The following is a 13,155-nucleotide window of genomic DNA, read 5'->3' as shown; positions in this document are numbered from 1 at the left end:
ACTGGCATTTCTCCAATAGACATCACAGTCCTTTTGCATTTATGTTAATGTGCAGGGAACTGTTCTCTACAGACTGTTATGAATGATATAGTAATAATATATTGCAGATTTTCCTACTGTTTTCACACCATATAGAGAAAAAACCCTTCTACTCTGCGAGTAGTTAAGTGCTGAATTTGCTTTTTTATTTGCAACAAACAGATTCTGTACTACCTGTGGAATGCATCAGGAATGCAGCATCCTTAGCTGCTTGGATCAGACAGAAGAAAGTGTCTCTGGCTTGCGATGTTGCCCGTGGCTCACCAGAAAACCATGATCCTCTGCTATCTGAACAACTTACACTGCACGCTACAGTGCTCACAGGGCTAGATCACTGAGCAACCTGATCTCTGGATGTTTTGTGGTGAACTCTACCTGCATTGCTCACTCACCGTTGCTTTTTTGTAGAGGTCAGCTGCTGCGTTAGTGGACATTTCAAAAGGATTCTCTCTTGTGAATTTCCTAAAAAGTGCCATTTTGGCTAAGCTGTCAAATTGAAATATCCATTTGAAATTGTTTCATGTGATCGCAACAGTGATGCACTGTGTATATATATATATATATATATATATATATATATATATATATATATATATATATATATATATATATATATATATATATATATATAATGTATATGTGTGTGTGTGATTTTTTTTTTTTTTCATATATACCCCTTTTGTCAATGAGGTTAAATTTGTTTACATTTCATGCTAATTCAGAGTTTATCTTAATGTATTATATTGATATAATCTTCTGCAAATCTCTAATATTATTTTTCATAATGCTCTTTATAATGTTGTGATGCCTTATTTCAGTTATAGCTTATATTTAAAATGATTTATTTTTCTTTATTTAAATTTTTTTCTTGTATTAATGCAATCCATCCACTGACCAAAAAAGTGCATCGTGAAAATGACCCAGCATAGTTCGATTTCAAAATCTGATTCAGATCAATCGATCAAAGCAAGTGTGAATACAACCTAAAACTACACCTTACTGCAGTTTAGAATCTGAATTTACCTTTGTAAGAAAATGTCATGCTACTCATAATGATCATATTCATAAGTCTGTGATGCAATCTGAACACTGTGAAGTCTGTAGGTTTGTTCCTACAATTCTGGGTATTTTAGCATACCTGTCATAAACATGGGCTGTACACTGGACAGTCCATCTGAGAATGTCCTGGGGCCTCTTGCTTGTCTTAAAGCCCCCCACCAGCTGCAGTCATTCCTCTCATTGCTGCATGTCACATAACACCTCAAACCACTGCTGTCCACCTGGGCCCGTAGCCTTGAATTACCTCCTTACATTCAAATGTGGTGAAAGTTCTGATGCCTTCATTTTCAAATGGCAGTGTGTCATATTGTGTAGCTCGCCAAACTACATTTTATTTGTCTGCATACTTGTATAACTGTATGTTCGGAAGAAAAAAAGTGATTAAAGTTGTTTTGGCAGCTAAGGTTGGTCAGTTTTCTGCCTGTATTATGAGGACTACCTTAATCACAGCAAATCTCATTAAAACAGTACCAGAGTCTAGACTCTGTATGAGCACCGCAGCCTTGGCAGCACAAACTAACATCACAGGGACAGGACACTTACTCCATCCGCCCCCATTTCAGAAGCACAGGCTTATTCCAGGAAACAAAAACCCCCACTGAGGTCATGTAACATCAGCTAGACAATGACCTGTGATCTGCTAGGGCAAAAAAGTGGATGCTAGAAACTTTAATCAAGGGAGAAAGCTGTTTTTTCCTATTTATGCTCTCCTGGTCACTTAAGGGTTTTGCATTTTTCCATTTTTTTTTTTTTTTTTTACTTTTAAAAGGCCTGGGCTTTGCTCGATTGGTTAGTAAGTTAGATTTGTTGGGAAGGAAATGTTCCAGACAGTCAAAAAAGGATTAAATAAAAACACAGTGAACACCATGTTGTCCTATCAGAACACACAAGCAGATTACATTTATAGAACAATAGGTCAAGTGGGCATGGCTGCAGAGTTATCCCTATTATTGCAGTTTTTGTTTTGTTTTGTTTTTGTTGCATTTTAGAGCAAAACTGGATTTCCATTTTGCTTATCTCATGGGTGGCAAATTCAATTAAATGTATGTGTATGATAAAGAAAATTACCTTACTACTTCTAGCGAGCAAACTGCTGCTTAAACATAAAAATAAACACACATTTCTTATTTTTAAATAGGCACCAACATTGGTCCTGACACACTCTGGATATGTGAACAAAGAAAATGTTTATTTTTTTTAAAATAAAGTAGTTGCAGTGAAGCAAGTGAATTTGACAAGTGAACCAGTGATCTTCATGAATTTTCTCTGCTTGGGAAAGGGCAGCTTTGATATTCTGATAAATCACAGTCAGCTAATTTTCTGTTTGCAGTTGATTGTTGAGCATTAACTTTTTTGGAGACTTTTTGACAAGAACGTATAGCCTGAAGATTATCCCATTGCTAATTTTTTTTTTTTTTTTTTAATCATCATTTGGTAGTATTTCTATAACCTCTCACTATTATGTTTCCAGAAAGGCAGCATTATGCGTAGTTGAGCCAGACTAGTTTTTGCTACTAGTCAGGATTAACCAACAGAGTCAATTTTTTTTTAATTGCTGAAAAGATGTAGATGAATTTGTTTCTTCATCAGAACAGATTTGGGAAAATGTGGTCCCTTTAGAATGGGCGCCATCCAGCAACATATTTATTTAGAACTATATTGGTATGTTTTCACTTACAGTATAAACAGTGCTTGATCTGTGCATAGTTCTCTCCTGATTCAGGCAAGACCGCTTTTTTAGTGGAGAAAGCAATATTATGGATAGACTCAAATATTTGGTTCTTTGTAATGGTCTTAATAAATCATTTATTTCAATCAGTCAGCTTTTGGTTTCACAAGACATTCATTGATGGACTGGAGTCGTGTGGATTATTGTGATCGTTGTTTGAACTCTCATTCTGATGGCACCCATTCAATGTAAATGATCCACTGGTAAGCAAGTGATGCTACAATGCTAATTGTTGTAATGCAATGTTTCGATTAAGAAACCATTTGAATGGACTGAAGGTGAGCACGTTTTCAGTAATTATCTATTTCTCGGGTGAACTATTCTTTTAAAAAACGACATAGGATTGATTCCATATTGACTTAAAGATCTACAATACTGGAAGAGAGCACGTCAGCTGATAGAAAAATGGAACACATAAGTACTAACTATCTCAACATTACCTTTCATAAAATGTTGCCACTAAGTTGCATAATTAGTTAATATTTCTCTTTAATGAAACATTCATTTGCAAATTAACTTTATAGTGCTGGTCATTAGTCTTTATCTAGCTTGTTTAGGGCATTTCCATTAAACCTTAACTTGTCAATTGGAGTTTTGGAGATCTGCCAGTGGTTGGTTCTGATTGCGGTGTTGACATTGTTGCATCTCTTCCTCACCTGCTATCTATTAGCTGTGGAATTTATTCATGTAGCTGCTGCCTTTGCTGTGGATTGTGCTTTCCGTATTTCAGTATATATTTCTGTTTTTAAAATATATATTTTTAATGATGTTTCTAGTTCTCTGTGTTGCTAACAATCATAGAGATGTGTAACTTGTAGGTGAGCTCTAACCAACTACATTTGTCATACTTGTGATTGCCTCATATTAATGCCATATTAGTGTGCATTAGATTCCTTAAGTATTGCTTGCATATACAAATAGTGAGTCAATAAGGTGTACATTATTGTCTATACTTCTCTTGTGTTTATTGGCAGAAGAGCTTGGAGGCCTAAGTGACTAGAACATTCTTGAGTTTCTTCAGGAATCAGGATAACACATTCTTGGCTTGTCTTGAAGTCATTTTCCTCCCCTTCTATAAAAAAAAGGTGCACTGGATGTGTGCTTAGCCAGCAAACAATAAACATATCTACTCCATCAGATCAGCCACCCACCCACGAGGGAGGAGTAATATCCAAATGCTTTCAGGAATTTCTTGATTGTATTATAACTTACAAATATGAAAGACCACTTTTTATTGTTTAAAATTCATTTGTTTTAGGGCATGCACACATTATTAAACCATTAACCTACTGTCTTTTGTTTTCTTCCAAAGACTCTTCCTCCTTCCTGAGCATCCGGATGGTGTTTATTTACCAAGAGTAGCAAGAGATACTGGAAAAGGTGGGGTGGTGCTTTCATTGAGTTCTGGGAAGTCTGACACAGGAATGCCTGCAGCAAAATAATTTTTGTTTTACAATTCAACAGACAATTACTCCACTGGCAGTGGGCACTGATCCTGCACAAAACCGATTCATTCAGTCTGCCTGTTTGCTGATTGTGGATTTAATGAACCTTTAGTAAAATTGTGAATGGATTACTTGTGCCCCACAGTATTATGTTGCCTTTTTCCAAAGTTTGTTAACCAGATATGTGATATCTTTTATAGCCGACAATTATTTTAAGTTTTAAAACTTTTAAAAAATATTTCACCCCGTTATTTGCACATTGACTTTTTAAATTTCTTTCTTTCTCTTTCTTTCTTTTTTTTTTCTTTACAAGGGTATCCACACCGACATAACAAGCATTTCTTTTTATGTAGTTTATAGTATATCATTGATATATTGACACTCTGTATATATGTATGTGAATTTGCATAAACAATTCGCCTTTCTTGAGTGCTGTCCATTTTTAGCACAAAATAGTTATTTTGCTTGCACTGCAGTTCATAAATCTAATACATAGTCTCTCTAAATATCAATCTACAACCAGTCTCTAAGATGCAATCAGTCAGTTACATGCTGATGCCCTTGTTTACTGTTTGTCAGGCTTAAATGCTCTTCCAATTGGCGAATACTTTGAGGCTAACTCTTCTCCTTTAAGGAGGTGTCTGGTTACCTCAGGTAAGCTACAGCTCAGTCTGCTTTGTTTTGGTTCGGCATGTGGGTGACACACTTACGTGGGTGTCACACCCTGCTTTAGGGTGCGTAGGTGTTAAGTCGAGAAACGTGATTATGCTGGGATGACCTCTGGCAGCAGAGGTGGTGTGAGACAAATATTGTGGCGCATGCTATTTTGGCTGAGCTTTTACCAGTTGTAAATATTTACTTGCTCGATTTTATGTTTCCATTTCATTTGATATGTTTTCCGTAGGGGTGTGAGGATTGTCCACCATAGCATCCAAATACAATTATATAATCAAGTGTTGTGGCCTTACAGTATCTCTGTACAGTGACTGAAAGATCCAGACCCAAGGATTTGACCTTCTGAGCAGACCTGGATGACATCCATGTAATTGTACCAAATGCCATCTGCCCTGTTTGTTCTTGTCCCAGACTCCCAAAGTCCTTGGCTCTTGGTACATATCCAGCCCACACCAGTATGTTATTTGAATCAAATTGCGGTAGAGTCACAGAGAAACAGATCTGTTTCATAAGATATATGCATTTGTATCTAGCTGTTATTAGGGAATGAAAATCATCATCATGGATGTTGCACTATGGATGAGGTGTTGGAAGCGAGACCTTTTTTGATTCACCTTAAAATGACACGGTAAGAAACTGTTACGTCTACTATGCAACATTACTGTGTAATTCTACTGTTTACTATACAGTCATCAGGACTAAAGTATTGTCTTATACAAGCGTGGCTGAGCTGTAAATAGGCTCCTCGTAACGTGTGCAGCATTGAAAGGGTTGCGTTCAGGCACGAGAATGAATACTCGCCTAATGTTTTCAGCAATCAGAAAGTCATGCTCCCAAAATAAAAGAAAACGCTGTGCAAACATGCTGCTTGTCAAGAGCTCATTAAAGCAGAGAGGGGTTTATAATGCAGCAGAGACATAGTAAATCACTCTATCCCCTGAAGCCCTGTTAGAAAGCCAGCCTTTTTTAGCCGTGTTTGCCCTCTTATGAGTTAATGTGCCACACCTCTAACCCACTGCTGTCAGACCTGCTGCCACATTACCTCTGAAAGCAGCTATTGGAACAGAAGGACACATTCAGCTCTCTTACAGATGAACAATCTGCTAACATATAAAATATTATGCACACAGATTTATATTGTGGCATGAATTTTGATGGCATTATGTGTTGACACGTTTGATCGCCTGTCCTCATCTGATCAGAATCAAAAAGGATAAACAAGCATGGAGAATGACTGCTTTTTTGTTCAAATTAAATGCTGCTCTAGGTGCCCCACGAGGCCCCGCTGTCTGTTTTTGCAAGAGGTAAATGCCCCCCATTCAGCAGCCCAGTTAATGTTAATAGACGTTATTTAAACAACTGTTAAACAGCGGATTAAGTTGGATTTGGCTCAAGCAGGCTTGAGGGAGCGGTGTTTTCCCTCTGTGTATGCTTACACACACACACATACGTGCAGGGTGACACACTATGCAGGTAGACAGGAGCTTAGGGTGTCAAAAATCAGGATGTGCTACATTAGGTCACCCAAACAAGTATTGATAAAGCCAAGGGTTTTAGTTTCCACGTGGACCGTTGGATCCAGGGAAAGGTGCCACGCGACATGCTTAGTGTGTTCTGCTGCGTCATCCATATCTGCATCCTGTTTATTAAACTGTTTGGCTTGAGAAAAAAGGGACAGTCGATTAATGAGGACATTCCCCTCGTGAAACCTGTAAAGCGCATATTGTTCTCAGACAGTTTTCTATTTATTGTAATCCATTTTTTGAGTCAATTTGTGAGAATGTAATATTTTTTTTCTTTTTCTTTTTTTCCCTAATTTTCTGATTTTCAGAATTCTGAAATATTACAGAATATTTAGTTTTTCCCTAAAGAAAAAAAAATCATAAGAAATAATTGTATTAGATTGGATACAAATATCCAAACAATCTTAGAGAAGCAATTGTTACTGCCGTCAGTCTGCGAAGAGTATCACGGCCATTTCCAAACAATATTAAAGGGATAGTTCACCCAAAAATCAAAATTATGTCATTAATAACTCACTCTCATGTCGTTCCAAACCCATGATACGTCCGTTTATCTTTGGAACACAGTTTAAGATATTTTAGATTTAGTCCGAGAGCTCTCAGTCCCTCCATTGAAGCTGTGTGTACGGTATACTGTCCATGTCCAGAAAGGTAAGAAAAACATAATCAAAGTAGTCCATGTGACATCAGAGGGTCAGTTAGATTTTTTTTGAACCATAGAAAATACATTTTGGTCTAAAAATAGCAAAAACTACGACTTTATTCAGCATTGTCTTTTCTTCCGTGTCTGTTGTGAGAGAGAGTTCAAAACAAAGCAGTTTGTGATATGCGGTTCGCGAACGAATCATTCAATGTAACCGAATCTTTTTGAACCAGTTCACCAAATCGAACTGAATCGTTTTAAATGGTTCGCATCTCTAATACGCATTAATCCACAAATGACTTAAGCTGTTAACTTTTTTAATGTGACTAACACTCCCTCTGAGTTCAAACAAACCAATATCCCGGAGTAATTCATTTACTCAAACAGTACATTGACTGAACTGCTGTGAAGAGAAAACTGAAAATGAACGCCGAGCTAGATAATAAACGAAAGATTGACTCGTTCTCAAATCAGAACGATGTGAGATGCATTAAATGACAGAAATTGATTACTTCAAGTTATTGCAGCTAAAAGTGGATGTGCAGGCTATTACACATGGCTTTTACATTTTTACACACCAAACAAAGTAGTTTTGCAAACAAAAATAATGACCTTTTTCAACAATTTCTTTTCTTTTGTGTCAGTCTTCGACACACGTTCAGGAGAGAACCACGACGCACAAGTAACTCGTGAACACGTGGGGAAGACTGACACGGAAGAGAATACATTTTTGAATAAAGTAGTTATTTTTTTGTTTTCTTTGTCTTCATTTAAACAGTATATTTATTATTTTATCATATGACAACTAGCGACTTTTTTGTGTGTCTAACTAAGTGTACTAAGTGATTTTGGGGATCACTGTATACTGGCAGGATTAAAGGCGAACGATCAGCACACTGACACATTCACCTTATCCCACCTTAAGTGATGGGGTGAATGTGTCAGTGTGTCGATCTGCATCTAGAGAGCTGTGACAGGTTATGTGCACATTATCTAATCTGTCTGTGCATCATTCACTCTTCCATCCCCTCACCGTTGTCTGACCCCACTTGCTACCTCTATGTATTTAACTACAGTTAATTTTTGCAAGCTTTTTTATATAACCTAGTAATCACCTCGCTTGCACTTGCAGGCAGACAGTGCTCTCATTCCCAGTCAGAATGTTGTGACTGAGAGTGAGATGCCGTAGACTTATCTCTCTCTCTTTCGCCGACTGGAAAGTGGTTTTAGGTGAGACTTTTTAAAGTTGCCTGTCTGGGCCACCTCATCACAAGGCTCTCGGAAATTCAGCCTCTCTTTCTAAGTATACTGTGGCCTCATTCTGAGTTCACCCCCCTCCGCCTTCCTCTCGTAGTTTCCTTTCCACTGTGTAATTACAAGGCAGACGCCACTCAAGGAAATTCTGTGATGTCATCACACTCACTATTGATTATGTATGCGTTGCATTTATATATTGTGCGCGCATTCTGGGTGCTTTTTTATATCGTGTGAACATTCTCGGTACTTCAAGCCAATCTACACACAGGCAATGCTAAATCTATAAATTTATATTGTTCTATAATATTTGCTTGTGAAACCGCTAGCATTTATTTACTTATTTGATAATTGGTGAGATATTTTTGTAACAACAGGTGTGCATTAATTGTTTCCGAAATGGTTCTTGCATAATTATTGTCACATTACCTTTTAATAGAAGGCCAAACGGATGCTTGCTAATTGAATTAAAATACCTGTTGTTTTGGGTTGTGTTTTGAATGAACTGAAATGGGGTGGTTAAGAGAAGTGAGGGGGGGCGGCGTGGACAGCTGGCCCGTCTGATCCCCCGAGTCTGCTCTTAAATTGGTTTTAGCAGCACTAATAAAGCTGATTATCTCTCTGCTTCCAAGTCCCACTAACCCTGACACCCGGGCAGCTGGGGCCCTTGTACGCCAGCCCGGCCCCACCTCACCCGTCACAGTCTCTCTGCTTCCCTCCTTTTCTCTCTCTGCTCTTATCAGTCTTAGCAGCTGCCATTAAGCTTTCATTGATGCTTCTTGCATCGTTTAAGGTGGCACATGAAGCTTTAGTGTATTTTAATTATAACTGTCAATCGATAAAATTTTGATTTACGTAAATGCATGTTATGATAATGAATTAATTTACATATATAGAGGTAAATGTATTGTTAGTTTTAATATAACAGGACACAAGTATATCACTGGCCAACATCAGAAATTTTTTCAATTGAGTTTGTTGGTATGTTTGATGTAGCAGCATAGTCTACTACATATATTTTTGGCTCCAATGACAAATTGCTTGTGTTATTCCTCGTTTGTAAGTTAAAAGCATCTGCTAAATCAATAAATCTGAATGTAAATGTGGACATGAGGGCCTTTCGCAAAGAAGGCATTATTGTGTTCTGCATGTTTTGTTCCATGTACATTTGGTTGATTTTTGGCCTGACTGTAGCATTTCATTTAACCTGTTTGTGCTTATACTAATCCTAGATTTGCTCAGTGACGCACCTGCTGTAGTAGTACTATATATATATATATATAATATAGAAGAAGAAATTCATAAATTAATTGAACTTTGTAATGATCAAAGAGTCTTGGAGAAATGCATTACAGTTTCTATCAGAAGCAGCACAACTGCTTTAAACATTAATAATAAGAAGAAAGAACTGATTATTAAAGAACTAATATTAAGGATAATAATAAGAATAAAAAAATAAGTAATAAAAATAAGAAATTTTAAGAAAGTTAATAAGAAATTAATTAATTTACAATATTATTATGAATACATTCATTAATAAGAAAGTTTCTTGAGCACCAAATCAGAATATTTGATATCTGAGGCACTCTGTGACACTGAAGACTGGACAATTGAAAATTCAGCTTTGTCATCACAGGAATAAATTACATTGTAAAATATATTAAAATATAAGTTTTTAAAAAAAATTAATAATAATGTTTCACGTGACTAGTTTTAATGTATTTTTAATCAAATAAATGCAGCCATGGTGAGCATTGGAGACTTACAAAACGTCTTACCAGCCCAAAACTTCTTCACCAACTTTATTATGCAATTTTTTTTTAATTGTATAATAATTGCACAAAACTTAATGTAAAATACTTTACCTTTAAGAAGGTAAAGGAGTATCAAAAGGAAATGAAAAATCCAGAACGGCCTCTGAAGTTCCTTAATTACATGCGTATTGTGAGAATAATTTCATGTTGTTTCATTGGGTTTCGTGACACATGCACATAATTCCGTAATGGCCACATCAAGCCCAACAGCCGCTCCCATTTTAATAAAATCAATACATGAAATCAGTGTTAATAACTGTAACTCAAACAGCACTTAAAAAGTGAAAACTGCATGATAAGTGCTTTACAGCAAGTTAATTAGCTACAAATCACTAGTTGGTTAATTGAAAAGTTATTTATCTGCCCATTAAATATGCTTTGTTGTTTTAACAGTGATTGTAATACCGACTGTAGGAACAGTATGTGCTGTTCTGTCCTTCCTCTTGTTACACCCTGTGACAATGAACTATAAAGTTCAACTTGCTTGTTTTGCAAACCATTAAAGACTACCACAAACTGTTTACCATGTAATCATGGTCCCTACTACTTCGTTTAACATTAAATCCTTTAATCATCATCATATTCCGGCACATTCTGTCTCTGTTTTGCAGAATTTACATTCCCACGTCAGATATTTTTAATAACTGTTTTGATAACTGGTATTCATAAAATAGTTTTCGCTGATCAAGAAGTCAGAAATTGCTCCGCAGCTGTTCTCAGCCCGAAATCAGCCATCAAAGTTTTATTAAACATGTAAACGAACAGAAAATTACCTCGTAAACATGCCACTTTGCTATGACATCTTAATGAGTATGTGGCTAGATGCAGGTTTCAGATGTTTATAGAATATAGTCGAATATACCAGATGGTTTACGCTCTGCATTCTGCAATTGGCTCAAACATCTTAAAATGCTTTCATGTTGTTTCCTGTAACTGGACTGCGAGGTTGCCGGTGGCTTACATTTTTGAAAGCCAATTCCTATAAATCTCTGCGATTTATCAAATTGGTTCAATGGATGGTGGTTTTGCTCTTGTTTAGGGAGATTGTGAAGTACTTTACAGTAAATTGAGGAGGGAAAAATAAGAAATTTGGAAGGGGTGAAGGGGGAGCAAGAACTTGGACCTGTTGGATTGAAACCCCAATTGCCTTTAAGAACGGGAACTGCCTGAGAGCAGGAAACAACTTCAAAGCCTCGGCTACGTTTCAACCATTTGTAGACACCACAATTGTGATGTTGCTTTTTTAAATGCTGGAATGCTCTTGGCTGTTTAACTTGCTCAATTGACAATAAACATTGAGTTTTTTCTCTTTTCCCCCCAAAGACTTTCTATACAACTTTTTTTACTCTAACTGGAACATAATCAGAACATAACCAGAACCAGTGCAGATCAGATGTGGAGTCAACGGCTGAGACTTGCACATAGGCTGATATATCTCTCTTCTGAGAGGGAAATTTTACTGTCATGTCATATTTTGTGATTCTGCTGTTGTGTCTATATGCCAGACTTCCATTACTTTCTCACATTACGTGGTGATTTAAACAGAAATCGGCTGGTAATATGAACTGTCATTGGTATTTTACTTCCTTTTATAATTCTGAAAAGTCTGAAACCGTATATCAGGGGTGAATAAATATTTTTATTTACCTTGTGTAGTTGTCAACCTTTTTTAAACATGAGGGAATGTCATGCAACCTGTATGCATTTCTACCAAAATTAAATTAATTTGGTTGGACACAGATATTGAAAGATATGAGAGTTACCAAAGATATGTTAGTGTTGTCTTCTCTCATTTAAGCATTTAAGCAGTCCTTTCATGGTTTTTCTAATATGTCTAATATGTCATTCAGTTTAATGTCAACATGCTTCTTTAACACATCATTTACAATATTAATGATGTTGGCTTGAAAGGAATTACATGAAATATGCATTTTATTGGCTTTAGGTACTCATGAAAGATCAAATCAACATCAGTCACAATCAGATCAGTCAAACCTTAACATGGCTCGTTAAGTCAGCGTAAGAAGTTTGTAATTTATCTCTGAAGACATTTCAAGTCTGTAGCTTGTGTCTATCAGGGTGAACGTGGGGTATTGGTTACTAAGCAGGACAACGTACCAAACACTTAGTAACAAGCATGTTTCAACACATCTTGTTGGACCGTTAACAATATGTGTTGTTAAGATAAGATTAATATGCCATTGGCTGGGGGAATTTACCATTTCAATATCACAGTAACTCTGAGCCGTACCTGTTCTCCTTTTGAAGGTGATGTTTATCATTTTTATGATGGCAAAATACTTTCTCCTTTCCCAGTTTAGTGCACAGAAAATCTTTTAAGTAAGTCATTTATTCAGAACACACAGGGCTCAAGCTAGTGATTTTTCAAAGCAAGGCATTTTGGGGTCAGAAGACCCTGCATTTGTAATTAGTCAACATAATCTTCTCATTCTGCACTCTTAATGCTTACTCCCTAAGGGTCGGGGTGGTGAGTGTCGTGTGGCAGCTGAGGTTGTGGGCAGAGCCCTGACTGACTCACAGCGGCAGGAGCTCAGAGTGGCGGTTCACCACAGTCAAACACCTAGCACAAATGGCCCAAGAGCTGTTAAATATTTAATATCTGACACCCCTCTTACATGATTAGAGCCAAATGCTACCCTGTTTAAAACAAACAAACATCCAACCTCTCCTTTACCCCACCGATGGGTTACTTGCATTTATGCAATATAAAATGTGACGATAATTAGTCTATTTTTTGCTTCACAATAGCTGGGTTTCCATTACCTTGCTTTTATGCGCATTTTGGATTATCGCATCAGAATCGAATGATGAAAACGCTGAATTTCGTATAAAAATGCCTTAATTCACAAAAAGGTTTTTCTGATCGGTTGACGCGTTTTTTGACTTGTGCGAAAAGGGGTTAATGCGAATAATGGGAGATGGAAATGCATTTTGCGAATAAATTCCTCCAAGC

The 13,155-nt window shown here is 36.8% G+C and overlaps 1 long non-coding RNA gene across 2 annotated transcripts; it reads left to right on the top strand.

Annotated features, from left to right (window-relative positions):
- The first annotated feature begins 3,499 nt into the window (after positions 1-3,499).
- LOC127965005 (uncharacterized) lies at positions 3,500-11,788 on the top strand. 2 transcript variants are annotated; one of them, XR_008155235.1, is made up of 7 exons: positions 3,500-3,645; positions 3,802-4,025; positions 4,140-4,207; positions 4,852-4,926; positions 5,243-5,381; positions 5,481-5,575; positions 11,505-11,788. It is a non-coding gene; the product is annotated as an uncharacterized LOC127965005 (long non-coding RNA). The 2 variants fall into 2 exon arrangements; XR_008155234.1 differs by having other exon boundaries at positions 5,243-5,402.
- The last annotated feature ends 1,367 nt before the right edge of the window (positions 11,789-13,155 follow it).

The sequence above is a fragment of the Carassius gibelio genome, chromosome B9 (genome assembly GCF_023724105.1).
Source record: "Carassius gibelio isolate Cgi1373 ecotype wild population from Czech Republic chromosome B9, carGib1.2-hapl.c, whole genome shotgun sequence".
Taxonomy (NCBI): domain Eukaryota; kingdom Metazoa; phylum Chordata; class Actinopteri; order Cypriniformes; family Cyprinidae; genus Carassius; species Carassius gibelio.
Note: the sequence above shows the minus strand (reverse complement) of the source record. Positions and strands in the feature narration are given on the sequence as shown.